Genomic DNA, 21418 nt, shown 5'->3' with positions numbered 1-21418 from the left:
TATTAGTATTTTGTAGATTTGTTATAGATAAGGAATCAGCAGCTCAGAGCATTAAAATGACTAAGATGGGATTAGACCAAGTCTGTCAGACAATATCTCTCTGTTTCCACTGTATCCCACAGCTAGTAGACAGCTAACTTTTCCATTTTCCTCATGTAAACTATACTTAATAGTATCCTTATATAAAATAATATTTAAATACATAAAATTCAGTAACTCGACCAGTCAACATGTAGCACTTTCCAGGACTTAGAATTAGCAGTTCAATATAGATTTAATGGAGTTTTTAAAGTCTCTGATAAGTTTCTGTAAATATTTTTGTGTGTGTTTTGTTTTTTGGAGTAGAAAAAGAATTCTTCATATGGCCCATACAGATCTACTCTTGACACATAGCAATTATTTTAGAAGTCTTAACATGCTATTAAGACAATTATAACGAAACAGAAACAGACTCACAAATACAGAGGTCAAACTAGTGGTTACCAGAGGGGAGAGTGTTGGGGGAAGGGGCAAAATAGGTGAAGGGGATTAAGTGATACAAACTACTAGATATAAAATTCAAAGTTACAAGAATGTAATGTACAGCACAGGGAATAGAGTCAATATTTTATAATAACTTTGTATGGCACATAATCTATAAAAATATCAAATTACTATGTTGTATACCTAAAACTAATAATATAATATTGTATGTCAACTACACTTCAATAAAATAAAAAACTTTAAACTCAAAGTTACCAGTTGATGCTTCAGATCTGATACTGACTGTGTGACCTCGTGCTCAGTCATTAATGTGTCTTACCTGCAATTTCCCATTTTTAATATGGATGTGATGACATTTGTATTTCAGGATTGTGTAAGGACCATATTAAATTATATATGCAAAGTGGCTGGTACCATTTCTCATATCAAATTCTCAAGAAATATTCATTCCTACTGTACCTTAGTCATTTTCTTCCCAAAAGGATGTATGTAGGAGTTAATGTGAAAACTACTAGCACAGAACCTGACTAGAAGCTCTTCTCTCTGCCCCCTTATAGGTAAGGGTGAAGGTTGGAAGGGGAATTTTCACCAACTAATTGGATTCAGGTGTTATATACTTATAGCTTTCCCTGCCCCAATCAATATTTACGACATGTATTTGTTTAAATAATTTTTTTACATATGTATTGCCACAGTCATAGTTATGAATTAGAAACGAAAAACCACCCCAAACGATTTACTTCTGTGATAATGCCAGTTGTTAAATAAATATAAGTAATTACTATAGATTAAAAAATAATCGTAAGTAGAAAACACATTTTGCATTTTTACTTCTCCAACACGCTTAACCTAGTATATAGTATAAGTAATTAACTAAGACAAGAAATGAAAAATTAGAGGATTAATCCAGGTCTACCATCCTGAAACAGAAGTCTGGAAGAGAAAAAGGAGGTGAAGAAATAATTCAAGAGAACTTCCCAGAACTGAAGAACATAAGATTCCAAATTGAATCTACTAATTGCTCAACACAATGGATGTAAAAGGGCACACCAAGTCACATTCACTTATTCATTCACAAATTTCTACTGAGAACCAGGCACGATTCTAAGCAATACAACATTGAACGAAATAGACAAAGTCCACACTGTCATGGAGCTTAAATTTTAGTGGTCAGGAGACGAATAATAAATAAATTAAGATGTTATAATAATTCCTTCGCCAAAATAAAAAGAGTGAGTAGGATAAGGTGTACTGGAGGGGTGGCTGTGGGTTGTTATTTTATCATGGTGATCAGAGAAGGACTCATTATTAGTGTAACATTTGAGCAGAAATAAGGGGGTGAGCCACATGGATATGTGGGAGAACATTCCATGCATGGGGAACCAGAAGCACAGAGGCTCTGAGACAAGACCATGCATGATCATGCTGGAGGAAGAGAAAGGAGGCTAGTCTAGCTGTGGAGAGGAGAACAGTCAGGGTTAAAATCAGAGAAGCGGCCAAGGGGGAGTGGTGCATGTCACGTAAAACATTCTAGATGTATCATTATGAAATTTCAGAATTCTGAGGACAAAGAGTAGATACTAAAAACTTACAGAAGAAAGGAAAAAACGAGGTTACATGTAAAGGTTAAATAAGAATGTGTCATTACAACAACTTTTAACACCAGAAAGTAATGGAGAAATGCCTTCAAAATCCTGAGATAAAATAATTTCTAACCTATAAGTTTTCACACATAGGCAAACCGTCGAAAATCTGTGAAGGTAGAATAAAGTAATTTAAGACACGCAAACTATATAAACATTCACCTTCCGTGGACTCTTTCTTAGGAAGCTAACGGACAATGTGTTCCAACAAAACACGGGAATAAACCAAGAAACAAGAAGAATTTTCCTTGATTTACTGTCTTGTAGGAAGTAATGTAAGACATAAGTGATCCCACAGAGAATGAAGGACGTTCCCATGATGTGAAAGTAGATCTACCCAGGCTGGCAGATGTATAAGGAGCCGAAAGAGCAACCTCTCCAGACTGGAGGGAGCTGGGAAAGGTGTTCCTTAACAAAGATGGAATTATGGGACACACACCTTTTTTATTTATACTGAAAGGAGATACACACTTGAGGAGATCTGGGTAGGAATTACTGGTAGATAAATATAAAACTAAAAAGAAGTTAAGATGATTGTTTCAAGGAAACTAAAACAAAAATTACAAGTAAGAAAATGCAAATATGGTATACTACACAACTCAGCTAAGAAGTCAGGTGATCTGAGAGTCAAAACAATGTAAACAATGACTAAAAAACTTATAATTGTCATCTGTAATTACAATTTCTATCGCTGGATCACACAGTTTATTTGGAGGAGAACGCCTCCCACTTGGAGTCGAAGTGGCTGCAGTGAAAGAGGGGTGATAGATGGAGGGAGAAAAGGAAAGGCAAAGGAATAAAAAGGAAGAGGTTATGTGTGAAAGTAGAACAGAACAAGAAATAGATGAGGATTTAAGACAGAAGGAAAGAAATAGATGAGGATTTAAGACAGTTTATTTCAGTGAGAAAACAGAATTTTTCATCAATGGTTTGAAAAACAGCTAACTATCTGAAGAGAAAAATGATTTTATCTTTTTCAATACAAAACATAAATTTCAGATGAATTAAAAACTTAAAATGGCAGGAAATGGAAGCAAAGGTTCTCAACTGTGAATGAAATTGAGAAAGGTAGTAACTATTCCTCAGCAGTTTGATTAGCTAGATGTGTTAATATTGAATACTTTTGGAACAAAAGAGTAGCAGTACTCTTCAGGTCTTAACACACAGGACATGCACTGATAGAAAAGCACAAAAGACATATGGCAGAGTTTCTTTGTACATTTCACTACTGTCCCAGGGCACTGCTGTCTCTAGTGGTCGTTTTAGGTTTGTGTTTGGATCTTGTACAAGTACCTTTTAATTTCAAATGTGAGAGTCCAAAGAACTGATTCTTTAATTTTACTTTTTTGCTAATTTCATCCCAAAGTTAGGACAGGAGACAGCTAACCTGACTTCCATTTTATAAATATTATAAACTGTTTTTCTTCAGTAATAAATAGGGAAGGAAAATAAAACCATGAACTATTTTGCATATACATATATTTGTGTATATATATACACACAATATACATATTTTTTCTAATTGTTTTTGACGTTTGCTTATTAGCTTAATACTTTATAAAAAATTTGTCTTTGCTAACTATTGATTCATACAACTCAGATTTTTAATTTTACCTGTTTAATGAAAATTTAAAAGTCTTATTTCAGAATAAAATGATTAATCTAATCAAATGGAATTATGGTTCATATATTAACTGGCTTAAGTGACCATCAAAATAAGGGCATACAGCTTAGTTTGGATGGGAAAGGGAATAAGAATTGATTTCTTTATATTTCCCGCCTATTTCCAAAACAAGATTTGAAGTGTCTTTGATGCTGTGGAGACTAGGTAATGTTCATGGAAGATACGTAGTCTTAAAACAGTTTTCTTGGGAGTAGGTTTTAGTCTGAAAAAGGTGAAGATACTTATGCTGAGTCATGTTAAACAAGTAATTTGGGACCTACAAAATCTGGCAGAAAAAAATTAATGAAATGGTTTTGCTAAACATGATATTCCACTTGAGAAAACTGAACTTTAGAGTAAATGTGATAACTAAATAGGTTTGAAAACTTTATTCAGTAATAATTTTTGTCTCATGTAAAATGATTTAACATTTAATTTTTACCTTAATTATAGCAGCGTTTTATTACTTTACCTTCTAGGGCATTTTAATGTTTAGAGAAAGACTGTGTAAGTAAACCATTGGAGTGATTCTGTCTATGGTAGTAATGAAGTTTTTGGTGCTTGTTTTGATTGTCAAACATTTAGGAAAAGCAGAAAAGGAACCCCAAAACCAACCTTGTTGGTGCACCTTACAGTTAAATGAATTGATAACCTTTAGAGTGGTATTACTTTTTGTGTTTCAGGGTTTATTACATTCTGACTGAATAGCTTTCTCTTTTCCCCTCAGTGTTAATGAAAGGATAAGGATTTTACTTACATTGATTTTCACTTATATTGAGTGTGTCTATCATAAGTAAAGGATTTCCAGTGACTCATGTCTATGAACCAGGAGTTCAAATGTTTGCAGGATTACTGCACTTCCAAAGTCGACTAGAAATGCCATCTGTACTCTCCACTGAGAAAATGAACAAAGTCCTGTGTCTTAACAGCTATGCTCTTTTTGAAAGCTTCTGATGTAAGTAACACCAGTTGAGAAATGAGAAACCTTTTACCTTAAATATGGTTTGAATGATGGAAGGTTTCCTTTGTATTTTAAAACATTTTTACGGTTGATTGTTCAAATACTGGCTTTCTGTAAAAACATTATCATGTTAAATTTACTCTTAGTAGTGCAATACCAATAAATTTTGCTGCTTGGGCAGTTTTAATTACTACCTTAAAAAAAAAGAAAAACTTAAAATGTAAAAGACAAAATGATAAAAATCATGAAAGATTATCTAAGGAACTATATATACAATCCAAAAGTATGGAAGACATTTGTAGGCGTGGCTAGAAACTCACATAGAAAATGTAGATATCGTGGTGGCTGGTCTCCAAAGAAGTCCCTCATGCCCACATGCCCTCATGTACTTCTCTCCAGCACTGAATCTGGGCTGCCTGCAACGCGTACTAATGGACAGAGTGTAGAGGAAGCGATGCTCCAGGACTTACCTGCCTAGGTAAGCAGGTAGCTGCGGAAGCTTCTACTTTCAAACTTTTGGGAGTTTGGTGATACCATGTAAGACTCTTTTGACAGACCATATAAAGAGACCAGATGAGATGGAGAGGAAAGGCTGTGAGTCTACACAGTGAAGCAGAGAGGTCCAGCCTTCCTAAGAATACTGGCCAAGACTCCAGATGGCTTAGCTCCAGGTGCCACCAGAGCACAACCATGTGAGAGACCACAAGCAAGACGAGTGGAACACCCAGTCAAGGCAAGTCATTGAACCATGAGAAACAATAAAATAAATTCTGATTTTAATCCCACCATGTTTTGAGGTAGTTTGTTACACAGCAAGAAACAAAACAATAAAATCTTACAAGATGGTCTAGGACACAACGTATGCAATCTAAGTTTTAGAAAGACATCCTTACTGAAAGCTGGAAGTTCAAAAAGGAAAATATAAACACAATTGATTATATAAAAATTTAAAACACTTTCATGGAATATTTGAAAAAAAATTGCACTGTAAATTAAAGACATGTAATATATGTAATAAAAGTTTTTAGAAATTTATAAGAAAATAATCCAATAGATAAATGGACAAAGAATAGGAACAGGCAATTTAAAGAGTATCAAATCCAAATGTCAACCAATACAAAGACGCTCAGAGTTACCAGTAATCAGATTGCAAATTCAAGTAAAATGAGCTATTTCTTCCAGTCAGTATTCAGGCAAAAATGAAAAGGAGTTACAACTTCTATTGCTAACAGGAATATGAGGAAAAGAATCTGACTATATATTAAGATTAATCAAATAAACTAATGATGAAAAAAGAATGCTTATCAACAGAGGAAAGGTAAATAAATTATAGTGTCCCTATGTCATGGTACATCCTGCAGTCATCAAAAAACAATGAAATAGTTTCACTAGTTGACTGAAAGGAATTGCTATGAAGAATTTTTTAGCAAGAAAAACAAGATGCAGAAAAGTGTATATAATATTGTCCCATTTTTATAAAAAAAAGTAACAATGGGGGAAAACCTTATATGTGTTGATGTCTCTGTATATTTATACATACATAACCTAAGTATATTATGTTATAATATACATATATAACATAAATAAGTGAATATAGCATATTAGATAAAAAATACAATTTGAAAAGAAGGCATGATTTTTAGAAGCTTTAAGTACCTGCTTCTCTTGGTATAAAAACTAAGACTTACTTGATAAGGATTAAGTTGGCAACTAGTGAAATTACACCTCACTGTGTATATATTATGGCACTGATTTTTAAATGTTATTAAAAATCTTAGCATTATTTTCAGTGTAGCATTTAACTTAGATTTAACCATTAGATATTTCAGAAAAAAATTACGTTTCTGTTCTTAAAGTGTATTTTAATTAACATTCATTTTCCAAGAACACTGATTTGAAAGGGCTATTTTACTTCCCTTTAGTGCAGAGAGAAAGGATCCCATTTAAACTTTAGAAGGGCACAGAAAAAAATAAACAAGTCTGCTGAACATAATTTCCCCTTTATTCCTTCTGAAAAGTTATGAAATAAAATCTATTATTTAATTACATTGGATCAAGAAACAGGAAGAAAAAGATGCATTTAAGTCACAACACCCCTAAAAGAATAAATTACTATACTTCCTCTGGGAAGAAAAGTGTTTTACTATGTGGATAGGCATTGCCTAAACATTTCAAATCTACTTTCCTAAGGTGTGAAAGGCTTTCAACAAAAATCAACCATAAAATAGCAATGTCAAAACTGAAGGAAGAAATAAAAAACTGCTTGTTAGGATTGATTTATGTGTATTTCTGTAGTATTAAAGAATTTAGGTTTTGCTCTGAAATGTTTCCATCAGTTTACTTAAAAAACAAACAAACAAAAAAACTCTGACATAACACAGCTAAGAAAATTTTATTAGACAAGTAGGATTTATCTTTGCCATGCTTGGATAAAATTTACAAGATGTACCAAGTTCAGGACAATGGTTATGGAAATAAGAATAAAGGCTTTCAGTTTTTTTAACCTGCAAGAGGATTTTGGAGTTGGCCAGACTCTAGCAGGGCACTAAGCAGATGAGCAGTGACGGACAGATCAGACGCGGTCACAGCCTTCATATGATCTGCAGCAGAGGCCAGCAAGCTCTTTGTGTAAAGGGCCAAAGAGTAAATATTTTCAGCTTTGCAGGCCATACTCTCTGTCACATCTACTCAACTCTGCCACTGTAGCACACATCTAGCCATGCACAATATATAAATGAATGAGCATGGCTGTGTTCCAGTAAAACTCTATTTACAAAAATAGGCAAAGGGTCAGATTTGGCCCACCGGCCATAGTTTGCTGGCCTCCGGTCTAAAGTATCATGGGGAAAATATAAAAATCTATTGTGTTAGAAAAACAATGCTATTCTGTAAAGTAAAACAAAATTTTAAAAAAGCACTCAAAACCCAACACAAACGTAAGAGTTTAAATATGTAATCCATGTATGTACATGCAGATACAGAATAGTCGGAAAAACACATGATTAGTTATATTAGCTGTTCAGAAGTTTTGATATGATCTTATAAACTATTTTATTAAAATAGTATTCAGAACTTTTGAACTTTATTTGAAAAGTGTATACTTGCCAAGTCCTATTTCCTCTGAATGCTTTTACTCTTACACAGACTATAGCACCGAAAACAGAAACAAAAACCTTTTTCAAATAGAAATTTGTACTCTTGAGCAACACACTAAATATTGTATTTCTACTATATTCTCCTGATACTGATTATCAATAATTCTGCTGAATGACAGAGAATCACCACAACGTTAAGATGCATAATTGATTAAATATATTGCCAGTGATAAGGAATCCAGAATACAACCCCCCAATGAGCCAATAGCTTTGGGTTTGTTACATTTAAATTAATTATCCCCCCTCTCTTTTTTTTCTTTAAAGATTTTAAAATTTTTTTGATGTGGACCATTTTTTAAGTCTTTACTGAATTTGTTACAATATTGCCTCTGTTTTATGTTTTGGTTTTTTGGCCGCGAGGCATGTGGGATCTTAGCTCCCCGACCAGGGATCGAGCTTGCACGCCCTGCATTGGAAGGCGAAGACTTAACCACTGGACCTCCAGGGAAGTCCCAATCTCCTCTCTCTTGAGAGATTTTTCCTCCTTTGTATGTGTGGTCAGAAAGTTGGATGTCAAGATCTTGATGTGTCGTTTATTTCTTCCGTTTCAAAAGTGAGTTAGTATTGATTTTAGCCAAGAAATCTCAACTGAGAACAGGTGGCAGTTTTGTGTCATGTGTTATAGAAGCAAGACTAAAGCAAGCTTTGGCTTTCCATTTGTCTTCATTCATTCATTTATTCAACAAGTATTTATTGAGTGCCGACTATACACTACACACTGTGCTAGAAGCTAGGTTACCATATTGAGAAAAATAGCCATGGTCTCTGCCTTCAAGGAGATAGATGTGTAAAGCTAAACTCAGATTTCTGGATATCTACTTCCTTAGTTTACAAAGACCAATATAATCAATAACATAAGGTTTTCATAGATTTGCAATATTTCATTAATTTACAAGTCTGTAAGTTCAAAGTTTAACTCAGATGCATTTCTTTATAAACCTTCAAAATTAATAAACTGTAAATGGCAAACTTTCCAAATCAGAAAATTGCTTATGAAACAGAAATTTCAAGGAACACAAAACGAAAAGAGAGAATGTGCCCTTATTCTTATCCTGCATTGATTGATAAAAAAAGAAGTCTAAACATCTCCTCCTCACTACTAGTCACAAGTCCTGAAACCAGGTAAAACTGTCTTGTGCCAATAGGACATTACAAAGGTATTTGCATATTCTTAGGAATCAGTGACTTTGTCTTTCTGGGCCTCAGTTTCCTCATTTGAAATGTGAGATAATAATAATTACTTCTCCTTAGGTTATTAGAAGATGATTAGGGGCTTCTCCTATAAGGGTACAAAGATACTCCAGAGACCTATGCAATAAGGTAAAAAAAGCTAAAGATTAAGAAACACGCAGCACATCTTCCAGAAGTGTCAACTGTATTCGATAGTAAGTACAGAATACATTACATTATGGTACAGAATTAAATTTCATTATTAAAAGATGTTTAAAAAGTCAAACTTACTTAAGAATCCATTTAGTCTAATTCCCCCTTATAGTGGTAAATGTTTGCAAAATGCCTAGAACATGGTTTAAGACTGCTTACTATCTGCCTAGAACAGGGAGGGCACACCAGGTAAGGTATTATTAGGGAAAACTACCTTAGTGCTTAAGAAACTACTAGTACTAAGTTATCTACATGTAATTATTTTTATTAAAGAAGTATCCCTTTCTTAACATTTTGTCCTAAAAAGGACTTTACAAAATGGCATTACCTTCCTTTTCTAAATATTTAAAACAGTGTAGTATCTGACCTACATATGTAAAAAGGATCTTTTCTATCTCCTTGGTTATTTGGACTATCACGTAAAATGCATTCTGTTCTGGGAGACATATCTAAAAAACAAACAAACAAAAAACCAAGACTGACTACAAAAAGAATTCAAAATCCTTAACTCAATGAATCCCCATTTAATTGCCTTTTATTCTCCATCCATGAAAATAAGATAAACAACACCACCCATACACATAAGCACACACACACACACACACACACACACACACAAGTAGAAATAAGTATTTTAATGTTGTCAGTTCTTTTTAAAAAGCCCCTCTCCTCCTTAGGCAAAATTCCCACAGGGAGCAATAATCAGACTTACACGTTAAGTTAAAAAAGACTTTCTGACAGAATTCTGAACATTTGCTTTATTCTCCTTGCAGAGCACTATGTTACATGCTATTTAGAGTTAAGAATAAAAAAGAGTGGAAAACTGCAAAGCATAAAGCCCCAGCCTGCCTTCAGGGAACCAATCCCATCGTGGGAGCCCATACGTACATCTCAGAAGCTGAAAATAAACATACAGAAATTCATAAATAAATATGACCGGATTATAGCTCTGCATAACTATTATTTGATAAAATCACATTAATTTAGCTTTCACTAATTTCAAATTTGTAACTGTTGGGACACGCTGGTCATGGAAATTCAGCTTTTACTCACTGAAGAAAACTGACTACGAAATGTACTGACGTTACAAACAAGCCAGCCTTCCAAGGTGGAAGGGCTTTCAGGAACCACTCATTCATTGCCTTTCTGAAAAATGAGAAACTGAGAAATATGTAACTTAGGAAGAGAATCTAACGATTTCAGGTATGTGAGTCAAGGAAAAGACATTTTTTCCTCTACTTGTACTTGCAACAAAGTGAGCTAAATGATTTCATTCAAGTAGAGCTGCGACAGTTCCCTCTCGTTCATCTAGCCATCTGAAATGATAATACTAAAATAGTAGTGGCAGTGTAGTATCTAGTTATTGATTTCTGAAGCCCCTGTCCAAATCCAATCTCTATCTTCATCGCCTACCCCTCTCCCCAGCCACTGTTCACTGCTACCAGGCCAAAAGCTCTCCACATAAGTCCTGCTGCTATGCCTTTGAATCTCTTGTTCCAGCAGGCTTGAATAACCTTTCCAATTGTGTCTAGCTGACTTCTACTCAATCTTCAAAACTCAGCTCAGACTTCATGTCCTCTAGGAAACCCCTCCTAATCCTCTGTTCTCAGAATGCCTGGAGCACTGCTGAATAAATGATGGCTCTGAACCAGAAGGGTAGATTTCCATTTCTATCTGTACCACTTATCTGCAAAATTCCTTGAGGTCAGGAATCACATCTTATCCAGCATCTAGCATTAGAATACACATTCAAAATATTTTTGTTGAATGAATGAATGTGTCAGGCACTATTCTAGGAATTTCAATGTGGCATAATAAATACTTCAACATTTTATGAGTAATTTCAGAGATGGAAAATAACTTGATTAAGGTCTCATAGTTACTAGGTGATGGAATCAGGAATAAATCTAGGCCTGCTGGGTTTCAGGCCAGGTGACCCTATGCTGCCAACTGAAAGTATGATCTTAGATTCTTAGACACGATTTCTTCCAGTATGAAAATAGAGCCACCACCCTCTAGCCAGATGAAGAGTCATTTTAAATCATGCAAACTGGCATTTCACTTATAAAAAAATTATTTTAGTGTTTCAAATTGCCAGTGAAGACTTCTCAAAGCTTTAATAATCATATAAACAGTTTGCTATCTCTAAGGTAGCCGTTCTCAATTTCACCCTGTGGATTAGTTCATGAGACGCAAAAAGAATGAGTGGACCACCAACCCCATCTATACTCACTTGCTACTGAAAAGAAACCTCATCATTACTCATGGGAAGAATGGCATCTGAGAAAATACTTTAGAAATGTCAGTAAGTAAATTACTAATCCAGGCCATAAACCAGACTACAGACACTGTCATATTATAAACCTTAGAGGAAACCAGCTGGGAGACCACCCAGAGACCCCAAGGAGCCCGTCAGCGGTCTGTGGGGACCACACTTTGAGAACCACTGTTATAAGAAACGCAACTGCTTCCTCCTCAGTAATTCAGGAACTCAATTCCCCACCCCCTTGGGGGAACACACTGTCCTCTTAAGCCAAAAACACCAAAGTATTAAAGACCTTTAAATTCTTCTAAAATACTGTCATAACCCCAAACTACCTTGTTTATGGGAAGTAGTTATACAGTTGTAATTAATAAGGCACTGAACTTCTAATATGTGTGAACATCGATATCTGTATAGAATATGTACACATAAACGTAGGTCATATTTAGCTTTTTAAATTTCTTTCTTTTTTAGCAGTGGAACCACCAGTCATTCTGGAAAAATAGGACTTAATAAATGAATTTTATCAGATATTCCTAATGTCAGTATCTAAACAAAATAAAACCAAACCAGTGTGTCACTTAAAGCAGCCTGTCTAGATGGTTATATTCTTAGTCTATAAGGCTGTCATCACTGAGAGCACTGCCTTCTCTAAAGGTTTATGAGCCACAGGAAAGCAGTCTTGATACTCTGCAGTAAGAACCCAAATATTTATCAGTCACTGGTTACGTGCCAGGAATATTTAAGGAGCCGAAGATACAACAGTGGGAAGAGAAAAGAAAACAGTCTAAAATCATTTTCTCACCTTAGAACTTATATTCTAGTAAGGAAAAAGAGGTAAATAAATAAGGAAAAGACAGCAGTATGACAGGTGATCGTAAGAAGCGCCACTGGGAAGGAAGACGGATACTGTTGCTGTCAACAGAGTAGTCGGAAGAATTCACTGAGAAGGTGATTTGTAGGAAGTGAGGGAACAAGACAGGCAGGTACCTAGGGAAAGAATGTTCTAGGCAAAGCAAATACAAAGGCCCAAAGGCAAGGAACAGTAAGGAGGCCCACGAGGCAGGAATGCAGAGTAAAAGTCTTAAAGGATGAGGAAATGTGGCGGGAAACTAGACCTTGTAGGGCCTCACAGGTGACTGTGAGATTCTGGTTTTTATACTGAGTGAGATGAGAAAACAGTGGAGGGTTTTGAGCAGAAGAGTGACACTATCTGACGTACATCTAAAAAAGATCATCCTGTCTGCTCTGTTGAGATTAAACTCTAGGGAGGACACATGAGAAGCAGAGAGACTAGTTGTAAAGCCTACTGTAAACTGGATATACAAGTCTGGAGACCAGTTAAGAGGTCTGGGCTAGAGATACAAATTTGGGACTTATCAGCATATATCTGGTATTTAAAGCAGTATCCTAGAAAAGGATAGCCAGGAGGGAGAGTAAAGACAAAGCAAAAGAGTGCTAAGACCGATATCTGGGAAACTCCAGACTGAGAAGAACAGCCAGCAAAGGAGCCTGAGGAAAGTGAGGCAAAGGAAAATAAAAGGGTGTAGTGCCCCAGAAGCAAATTTAAAAACTGTTTCACAGAGGAGAGAATGTATAACTGTATCAAATATGACTGATAAGTGAGATGAGGACTGAGAATCACCACCAGCCTCAGCAGCATGGAGGTCTCTTGTCTCAATAAGAGCAGTTTCAGAGGAGGTGGGGGAGGGTGAAATCTGACTGAGAGAGTCTAATAAAAATTGGATTCAAACAACAAAATGATTCAACAAGGCAACACAGATATATAACATTAAGATACAAAAATCAATAGCTCTGTGATGTACAAACAATAACTATAAAGAGATAATGGAAGAAAACACCTTTTTTCGGTGAAAAGAAACCACTTTAGGACGAAACATCATAAAAAAATGTGCAAAACTTATAGAAGGAAAACATTTTTAAAACTCCTAGAAACTATTATAGACTTGAACATATGAAAAAAACATTCCTTATTTATAGATAGGATGAGTCAATAGTATAAAGATGTCAGTTTACCTAACATAATTTATCAAGTCAAGGAAATCCCTATAGAAACACCTACGTGTTTTTATCTGGAGCCAAATTTATTCTACAACTCATGGAGAAAAATAAACATGCAAAAATAACAATAAAAACTTGAAAGAGAAGAACAATGAAGGAGGACTAGCCCTACCCAAATTATTAAAATATACTATAAAGTCTCTATAACTAAGAAAGTGTGGTATTAGCATATGAACAGCCAGAAAGACTAGCATAACAAAACAGAAAGTCCCGAAATGGCTCCAAGTACATATGGAAATACAGTATGTTACATTTTTAAATGGTATTTCAAATCACTGCGGTAAAGGTAGAAATTATTAAACTCCATTTGATAAATGAAGTTGGGACAACAGGACAGCCATTTGGAAAAAAAAAAATTGGATCAATATTTCACATCATATACAAGCATAACCTCCAAATGGATCACAGAAATGAATGTAAAAAGAATTTAAGTCATACAATACCTTAAGAAAATATGAGTAAACTTTTACAATCTGGTATGGAGAAATGCTTCCAAACTGTGATTTTAAAATGTGGATGCAATAAAGGAAAAGATGGTACATTTGACTACAAACACAAAAAGCTTTTACACGCAAAAATCACTGTAAGAAAAACCAAGACAAATGACAAACTGCGGAAAAAATACTTGCAACATATGAACGAAGAACTAATACACCTAATTTGTAGAGAACTAGTAAAAATCCAAGAAAAAAAAAGAAGCTACTCGAAAAATAGGCAAAAGATACTGACAGTTCATAGAAATGGATCTACAAAAAGCCTTTAAACATTGATTTCAACCTGACTTGAAATCAGAGAAAAACAAATTAACATTGCACTGAGATACCACTTCTTGCCTACAAGATGAACAAAAATTCAAAAGCTTGACTTTACTATCCAGGATAGAGAAATAGGAACTCTCAGCCATTGCTGGTAAGAGAGTAAAATGGTACAGGTCCTGTGGAGGGAAATTTGGCAACATCTAACAGGACTAACACATTGATTTACCAGGCAAACCCACTTTGAAAACAGACCCTAAAGATACAACTCCAATGGTATGCAAGAAACGTATGCTCAAATTATTCGCCATCGCTTATTTTGTATACAAAATATTGTAAATACTAAAATATCAAAATAATGGAAACCACCTAAATGCCCATACAATAGAGACTGGCTGAATAAACTGTGGTACAGTTACATGATGTAGCACTATTTGGCTATGGAAAAAAAGAATGAATTCTCAACTTATAGAGAATTGATATGGAGTCATCCTCCGGATATACTGCTAAATGTTAAAAAACAACAACAAAAAGGGGCAAAAAAATTAATAAAGAATACTATCTTTGTGAAGATATCTACATTATTTATATAATATATATGCACATGTATGCATATATGTAAATATGTCTGAATATGTGTATATGTATGTGAGTATATACATAAATATAAAAAGCGTGGGACTTTACTGGGAAAACTCTTTAATATGTTTTTGACTTCTGAATCATCTTAGTGTTTTATTATATTCAAAAAATGACACTGAATCAATGAGATGTGTGTGGCTGGGATGAGGAGGGGCAGAAATGAACTAAACTGATATTCACTGATAACAGTCAAAAGGAAAAAATACCCAAATATGTTTTTTAAAAGTCAACTTTACTAAGGTATAATTTACATCTAATAAAATGCCCGTTTTTAAGTGAAAATTTGATGTGTTGAAAAATATATACACCCTTGCCCTAACCACCACAATCAATATCTAGGGCACTTCTATAAGCCCCAAACCTCACAATGCCCCTCTGTGGTCAATCACTCCTACCCCCCAGTCAACTACTGATAGATCTTCCATTACCGTAGATTAGATTTCTCTGTTTTAGAGCTTCATACGAATGGAATTGTACCATATGCATCCTTGTATGGAGTTTTTCATTCAGAATAATGTTTTTTGAGATTCATCCTTGTTATTTGTGGTATCTTTAGTCCATTCGTTTTATTCTTGAGTAGTATTCCATTGTATGAATATTCCACAATTTGTTTATCCATTGCACTTTTGGTAGATACTTGAGTTGTTTCCAATTTCGGACTATTATGAATAAGCTATTTAAAACCATCATGTAGAAGTAATTGTGCAGGCCTTTTTCTTTTCACTTGGCTTTTCGTTTCTCTTAGGTAAATATACAGTAGAACTGCAGGGCCCTATGGTAAGAATATGTTTATAAGAAAATGCAAAACTGATTTCCAAAGTGTTTGTACCATTTTACATTCCCATCAGCTCTTCATCCCCACCAACGATAACCATTTTCAACCTTTTTATTTTTAGCCATTATAATGGAGATATAGCAATATCACATTTTGGTTTTCATGAGTTTTTTGGTCCATTTTTCATTGGATTGTTTGTATTTGTTTAAACACAGAGGGGAATTTCTTAGGTAGAACACAAAGGGGAATTAACACACATGCAAGGGAATGATTATAATTATTGACCATGAAATCTAAAAATAAGTGAGGGATAACGGGAGGTGGTGACTGGAGAGCAGAATACTTTAAAGTGAAATTGTAGAGGGAGTGCAGTTATTGTTGACAAGGTCCCAGGTATGACCATGGGCAGTCTGGCTGAAGCAGGCTGGATGACCGTATCACTGGAGAAAAAGAAATGAAAGTGAAAGGCCAGGGTATTGGAAAGATCATGTATGTAACTACTGAACTGACCAAGAGGAGTATGATGGACAGGAAAATGAACCACGTCTTTTAAGAAATCAGAGGGAATGATCTAGGTATTATTGATGGAATAATATTTTTAGTTATAATAGGGAGGTGAACAAAAAGGTTTTTTGAGATGAGTCAGTGATAGAAGACTTAAAACACATTTTCTGAAATGGGATACTTAATGGGGTAGAAGAATTATGCCATTATGGAGTTGTAAGTTTGAAAAAGCATATTTAAAATGAGATTGTTACAGCTTGTTTTGCCGTATTTGATTCATTCAGAAATTTAAATTAACATTACAGAAGGGCATAAGATTTTGTTTCTCAGAGGTGTTAAGAGCTAACTAAGAAAGACTGTTAAACAGATACACATTCATACCAAATTTCACTCAAAGGTTCTCTAGGAATGTGCTGAATATAATTTCCAAATTATGGCATGAATATGTTTCAATAGCTTTGCAAAAATTCAGTCATACCAATGGTAGAATTTTGTACAGACTGCATTTCTCAGTAGATGATGACTGTCAATATAATTAAACACCTTGGATGCAGACACTCTTATTTAACCAAGTTTAAAGCAATAGCAAAACAAAACCTCTACATAAATACAGCTCTTAGAAAATGCCCCATTATTACTAACAGACATTACCTTAGTCCTACTGTCAGGAGAAGCAAATCCACAGACTGACTGTACCTTACCTCACGCTCCTGAGAGGATCTCCAGTGTACTGGACGCTACACCAGAGGTTGGGAATGCAAAGATGACTAAAATGTGGTCCTCATCCTCAGGGAGGTCATATTTTGATGGGCAAGACAGACCAGAAAAGGAGGGATGGGAGAAGAGTATGAAAAAGAAAAAGAGTGCTCTAGGCATTAGAAAGTATAAGCAAGGCAGAAGGCAAGAAAAAGGTGTATGTGTGTGTGTGTGTGTGTGTGTGTGTGTGTGTGTGTGTGTGAGGCGCAGGCAGAGAGAGTGGGGAGTAGGAGGGAGACGGGGAGAGAGTGAGGGGAGAGAGAAGGAGAGAAAATAAGAAGTCAAGGATGACTTTATGGTTTTTAGTTTTATTAACTCGGTAAAAGGCAGTATCCCCACATGAGAAATTAAACATTTGCTGGCAAAGAGGAATCTGAAGGTAAGCTAAGGAATTTTGTTTCAGATGCATACGTGAAGTGCTCATAAGTGTCTAAGACTAGGGAGACAGGCTCAGGCCCATCATAATACAGATGGTATTAACAACGAGAGCAAAGTACTTAGAGTAGTGTCTGACATGACGCGTTAGAGTCTACAGAGTGATTCTCAATTTTAGGGAGCACACACACCTGAAAGGCCATATTAGATGTACCTGTGGGGCTCTTTAAAACCTCACATACACATTGATTTTCTTTTATCCTAAGGTTCTAACCCTTCCCACTAAAAGGAGGGCATAATTGTCATTGAGAAACATTGAGAAGTCTAATAGTATGACTCCAGCTACTCTCCAGTTTCATTACCCTTCTCCCCTCATCGTTTTTAGCTCTAGCCAAACTCATTATTCACTATTTACTAATTAGTGAAGTTGTTCAAATGCACATGTTCACACTTATCTATTCCTCTTGGCCTTGAATGTCTGCCCTCTTCATTTATCCATCTTTCCACTTGAAATCCGATTAAAAACTCACCCCAAAATCCCCTATGCATTATAAAGATGTTTTTGATCTTTTAAGTAGATCTGATCTCTCCCTTGGTTGAATATCTAAGCGCCTTGTATTCTTCTATGGTACTTACAATGTTTCATAGAAATGAGACAGGAAGCATCAGGAGGGTAGGATCTGTGTTTTGCTCATCTGTTTTTTGCTTTCCTTCAACATTTAGCACAATTTTTGGTAGACTGCGTAAGAACATATCCTATTCAGAAATTATCAGTTGTTGATACTTTTAAAACTAGAATTTACTACAATGTATATCCATAATTTTTATTATTTTAAACTTCTGCAATGTTATATGTGTATAATAGTTTAAAACTCCATTATATATGAGTATATAAATCAACATTAGACTAATATATTTTAAATAACATTCATGTCTAAAGCTTTTTATCCCTGAGGTGCTTTTTTGGCAAGAGCCCAAATTCTAACTGAAGGGGATTCAACTGAGTGATAATGTGTTGTATGAACATCTACACATTGTTAAAATGAAAGAGTTATTCCATACCAAATTTTCTTAAACAATTTGAAAAGCACCCAAAATCAATCTACTTCCAAATACAGAGTACACAAATTTTCATATGAATATACACCTTACCTAGTGTTTACACTGGAGTCGGATACGGTAAAGGATACAGATGAGTCTTTTAAGCTAATCATTCAATCCAGCCCATGATAAACTCAAGGCTGTTGTAGCACTTTTTTCAAAAGTTGAACCATGTATCTTACAAAGTAATTTATAAAGTACTTATGAAATAAAGTAACACATACAACACTGCAAAAATTAAAATAATAAAAATTAGTATACTGTAATAAATTCAATTTTTTTTTTTTCGTACGCGGGCCTCTCACTGTTGCGGCCTCTCCCGTTGCAGAGCACAGGCTCCGGACGCGCAGGCTCAGCGGCCATGGCTCACGGGCCCAGCCGCTCCGCGGCACGTGGGATCTTCCCGGACCGGGGCACGAACCCGTGTCCCCTGCATCGGCAGGCGGACTCTCAACCACTGAGCCACCAGGGAAGCCCAAATTCAATTTTTAAAAGCATAAATCAGAACATGCTGGTAACTATCATAAAGTTATTATTCTTAGACAAATTCCTTAGCATTATGAGATACTCACCAACATTACAGCCAACAAACATTATATGGAGCATCAGAGCAGTTCAAGCTTCTTAGGAGTGTATTTTACAGCTTTCGTCTGTGAGTCCTCAATGTACTTTACAGTGCCCAGAGCACAGCAGAGGGTCAATAAATATAGAATATGTGACTACAAAATGCTGAATTAGAAGTTGGGGAGATAAAGAGAATTATGGATGCTGTCACCAAAAACATTACAAAGATAGTAAAACAAGGCAGCAAATTGTGAATACCACCATGATAGTATCAATACAAACAAAGGTATTAAACGAACCAAAGCAGAGGTGTTAAACAACAGTATAGCATTCTGAGTGGGAGGTGGGGGGCTCGAGTGTGCTGGGGGGAGGGTGACATGATAAAAGTTGTGTTTACGGATTAACAGCATGTATCAGAAGGAGAGCTAGAACTGAAATCCAGAGATCACCGCATGGACTAATTTTACAGTCGTAGGAAGAGCGAGAAAAAAGGATGGATCTGCGGTCCTGATACTGCTCAGATTTATAGGCCCTTATAAATTGGCACAGCGTATTTGGCCTGGTTTAGGAAGTTTGGGAGGGAAAGAATGTACGTATGATTCATATAAGTACATGTAAACTAATGGAAGGAAACAGTATACTAATAGTCGCCTCCATAGTTCCTAGAAAGTTCCTGTTAAGAGTTTTTTTTAGAGAGTAACTGCTTCAGCACTATACCAAAAGAATCTGAGATATATGAGTAGAGTGGGAGGAAACCACCAAAAAATACACAGTTTAACAAAATTATATTTTGTAGAGAACCCTTAAAGTAACTGAATTGGTTTTATTTTTTGAAAAATATTTGGTAATATTGAGCTACCTTCTCCTCTTCAGGTCTTAGGTAACTACTCTGACACAAAGGAAAAACACAGTAACTCTGTTCCACATCTTCAATTATGCCTAGAGAGGAGACCACCAGTAGCTACTGGTAGCAGCATTTGTTAACTGCTGGGAGAGGGAAATGGCTCCGCTCACTTCAGCAAAGTTATGCAACAAAGTGGCCACATGTAGAAGAGACCACAGATCAATGTCATGTATCAATACACTATGTTTGGCCAGTTGTTTCCAAGAAAGGACTTCTAACAGAGCCTGCTCTGAAGTTACCGAATGCATTGAAGAAAATCTGCTCATTTTCATTGGCTATGAATCTAGTAACTAGCATATCATTATTTATTTCATATAATCTGGAAATTTAAGGGGAAAAAGATCATTGCTTACCCAACAAACCCATGTTATCCAAGGAACAGTCACTATCTAGATGGGAGTTAAAACATGTTGAAATTTATGAGAATTTATAGAGCTTTTAGATCAAAAGTAGATTTCTGAATTTTTCAGACCACCCCAAAGCCAGTCTGTAAACTATAGGATCAATCTATTCTTATTCAGTGTTCAGAGACATAAATTTCTGCTGAAGGGGTTGCATGCATGGACAACAGCTGGGAAAACGAAATCCTTTCATCTCAAAATGGAAGCAATTTCTTTTTACAAACTGGAGTGATGACATGGAAGCAACTGCCACTACCAGTATACAGCAAGACGCCCACGAGTTCAAAACCACCAATGAAATCACAGGAAATGAAGCAGATGTATAAACAACAAACATCTGAGCCACAAAACAAACTTCACATTCCTTTACGTCTTCTCTTGCCATTTATTCTTAACATAATCAGTACGTTCACTATACTTAAAATAAATGTGATAAAGAGTAATAAACCCTTGATTGAAAAAGAAGTTTTTCAGTATTTTATTTCTGCCTACCCTTCTGGAAAATGTAAGATGAAGAAAAATGGATAAAGTAATAGAAAGATATGTATCTTCTTTTCAGGCAGGTTTCTATTTGGTAAGAGTTTCAAGTTTATTGAGTGACAGGAATAACGAAGCCATGGTTAAAAGACATCTGGGAAACCCACATTTTTATTCATTCCGTAGGACAGTGAACTGAGGATTCCTTAAGGTCAACATCAAGAAGCTCCAATCTACATTTTAAAATTATTGTTCAGAAAACATTTAGAAAAGGCTGCAAAAGTCACAGGTGAGGAAACTACCTAACCAAATAACTCATTAGTTGCCTATCTTTGCCTTGCCCATTATATCTATTAAAGACCAGTAACCTGCAAACTCAGATCTTCCTAGGTATGGAGCCAATGAGAACGAGTCATCAGCCAAAAAAAGGCAAAAGAGAGTCTCTTGTTTTAGCTTGATCACCAGTGTGCACAATAAGTTCTTATATGTTCACATGTCAACCAAGACACAGCTTTCCCAGAACTCTGTCAT

At 35.4% G+C, this 21418-nt stretch overlaps 1 protein-coding gene across 4 annotated transcripts in view; it reads right to left on the bottom strand.

Moving 5' to 3' along the window:
• SUPT3H (SPT3 homolog, SAGA and STAGA complex component) overlaps window positions 1–21418 on the bottom strand; it is a gene marked incomplete at its 3' end in the record, with an annotated part of 428189 nt that overhangs the window by 161832 nt on the left and 244939 nt on the right. The window contains exon 1 of one of the 4 annotated variants that reach the window (XM_082664622.1): window positions 15459–15622. The exons of the other annotated variants lie outside the window; for them this stretch is intronic. Of the gene's footprint in view, window positions 1–15458; window positions 15623–21418 lie in introns of those variants that run through there. 4 annotated transcript variants of the gene reach the window in all.

Source organism: Grampus griseus, assembly GCF_964374135.1.
Source record: "Grampus griseus genome assembly, chromosome: 10".
Lineage (NCBI taxonomy): Eukaryota > Metazoa > Chordata > Mammalia > Artiodactyla > Delphinidae > Grampus > Grampus griseus.
The sequence above is the reverse complement of the archived record's forward strand: the minus strand, read 5'-3'. Positions and strand labels throughout refer to the sequence as shown.